Source organism: Phaethon lepturus, unplaced genomic scaffold (genome assembly GCF_000687285.1).
Source record: "Phaethon lepturus isolate BGI_N335 unplaced genomic scaffold, ASM68728v1 scaffold15107, whole genome shotgun sequence".
Lineage (NCBI taxonomy): Eukaryota > Metazoa > Chordata > Aves > Phaethontiformes > Phaethontidae > Phaethon > Phaethon lepturus.
In genome coordinates this window covers 7,103-9,669 of record NW_010551258.1, presented here as the reverse complement: position 1 = coordinate 9,669, position 2,567 = coordinate 7,103, and the positions used below count along the sequence as shown (strand labels likewise).

Sequence of the window (2,567 nt, the reverse complement as noted above, 5' to 3'; positions counted from 1 at the left end):
GTTGTTCAGTCTGGAGAAGCGGAGGCTGAGGTGAGACCTTATCCCTCTCTACAATTCCCTGAAGCGGGGTTGTAGTGAGGTGGGTGTTGGTCTCTTCTCCCAAGTAACTAGCAATAATATGAGAGGAAATGGCCTCAAGTTGTGCCAGGGGAGGTTTATATTGGATATCAGGAAAAATTTCTTTACTGAGAGAGTGGACAAACATTGGAACAGGCTGCCCAGGGAGGTGGTGGAGTCACAATCACTGGAAGTGTTCAAACAATGTGTAGATGTGGCACTTTGGGACATGGGTCAGTGGACACGGTGGTGTTGGGTTAACGGTTGGACTTGATGACCTTAAAGGTCTTTTCCAACCTTAATGATTTTGTGATTACCACAATTCTCAGCAGGCACAGAATATCCACTTAATGCTGTTACATTGGAGACTCTTCCCTGTGTCTCCTAACATTTCACCCAGTCTCTCCACCTCCCATTTTCTGAGCCCAGAGTAGGGTTTTTTTGGTTTGTCTTGCAAAAGATGTAGCAGCAAAGTTAGTTCCAGAAGTTTGACAGGAAAAATGAAAAACACATCCCTCCATCTTTGTTTTCCTGGTGAGTTTAACTAAGCTTACAGTTTTAGGTGGATGTATGTAAGTGAGGAAGATGTAATTTGAAAAAACTTGTATATAAAAGGCATGAGAGAAGTAACTAAGTTGGCTGCATAAAATACTCAAGTTTTTAAGCTGCCTACAAAAATTACACTTTTATTTTTCCTGCTTGTTATTTATTCCTAACATATCACATATTTTAAACTTTCATCCTCTTCATGCATTATGAAACTAGGTATAAAAAATGTAAAGATTAAAACGTCATTACTGCGCTGTAGAGATTGTCAGAATAAACAAGCATACATTCAAAGAGAAAGAACTGTAGCAGTTAGACTTGTTATAATGACATGTAGTTATTTCACTTTTAATACTTTTTTTATTCCTCCCCCTCCCTCCCGCCTTCTTTTTTTTTTTTTTTTTTTTTTTTTCTTCGTCATAAATTACTGATATATGCTCCAGGAAGTTTAACACTGTACAAAAAGTTAACAGCAATCCTAGCTTTAGGTATCACTTGTGTTGCATGGCTGAGAATTCTTCTCTAAGCATTTCAAATGTAAATATAATGGAATATAAATGTATGAGATCACACCACAGATAAGATTCATCCTGTTGCTTATCTTTAGGTACCTTGTTTAAGCTACTCATTCAGGCTTACTGCACAATCACTGGTAAAAGACGTGTATCTTCACAAGGTGATGATATCTACCTGTTCTAGGACAATCTGAGAAACCCTCCCTCCCCATTGACTCACAACTGGCTCAGATGCCATGCTTAATTTTCAACGTTCAGTTAGGCAAGATCAATCACAGCTGAAAGAACCCATGGGCTCATACAGTTTAAAAGTGTATTTGTGCTTAACAAAGTCAGACTACACTCATAGTCAGAGAAAACCAATTTGTTACACAGCTGCCAGCAACAATTACAGAGAATGTCTGGTTTACAAAACAGAGTCCCTGCACATTTATCTAGTCTTTTTTCTTCTTTTAAAACATATAGAAAAAAAGCTGCTCTCCAAGTAAACAAAAAAATAAAAAGTTTTCAGTGACCTTTTACAGGTAAATATCAGGTAGGTTTGGGTAAAACTTGCTAAAAGAAGAGTGATGAAACTGAATCTGTAAGAGAAATTGTTTTGTGGAAGGCAGATTAAAAACTTCTACCTTGGTTAGTATTTAAGTAATCCCATAAACAATTTATAAATACTGTAGAGAAACATACCTGGCATCAGTTCAGCAGTAGGAAATATTTTCTCCTGCTTCATCTTACTTTCACGTAACAGCTCTTCTTTGGTTATTGGAAGATCTAGAACATCTCGAATAATCTGTGCCCCTTCTAGGGCTTTTTTACCCATGACCAAGGATTTCACATCCCAAGTATAGGTCTTCCCAAAACGCCCACAGATCTCTTCAAATACTACTGTATAGAGATGCTCGGTATCTGGAAAACAATAATAATAATAATAAAAAGATTAAAACCATGTACAGCCAGCTGAGCAGCCAATCTTACAAGGAGGACCACATAAATGGTCACAGAGTGAACTGCCAGGAGCCAGAGTGCATATCAAAGTGGACAAAATTGCCTCCCTTTATTTGCAGAGGTGAAGCCAGCCTTCTAAGATCACCTCTGAGGTACCTAGATTTTTCAAGTTGTCAATTCTGTGCTAAGAAAAGGTTACTGAGGTTACTATGTGGACCTGCTCTCTCATCACCTTTCCTCACTAATTAAGACACTGCTTTCTAGCCTGTGTAAAGTACTCTATTTATTCTTTGCATAAGAAAGAGAAGAAAGGAAGGAAATCTGGTACTTGAGGGATGTCATTACATATTCCATGTAAATTGAAAAAAATATATATATTTAATTATTTACGAGTGTCTTTGAATGGAAGCTTCAGACAGCCTTCAAAGACACTACAGTCATTATTATAGTGCTGCTGGCACCTCTACATTTACATATGATTACTGAAGCAGAACACACCCACTTGCA

General features: G+C 37.7%; 1 pseudogene; it reads right to left on the bottom strand.

Annotated features, from left to right (window-relative positions):
• Positions 1–1,802: 1,802 nt before the first annotated feature.
• On the bottom strand, positions 1,803–2,021 carry LOC104623685 (annotated as a pseudogene).
• Between the last annotated feature and the right edge of the window lie 546 nt (positions 2,022–2,567).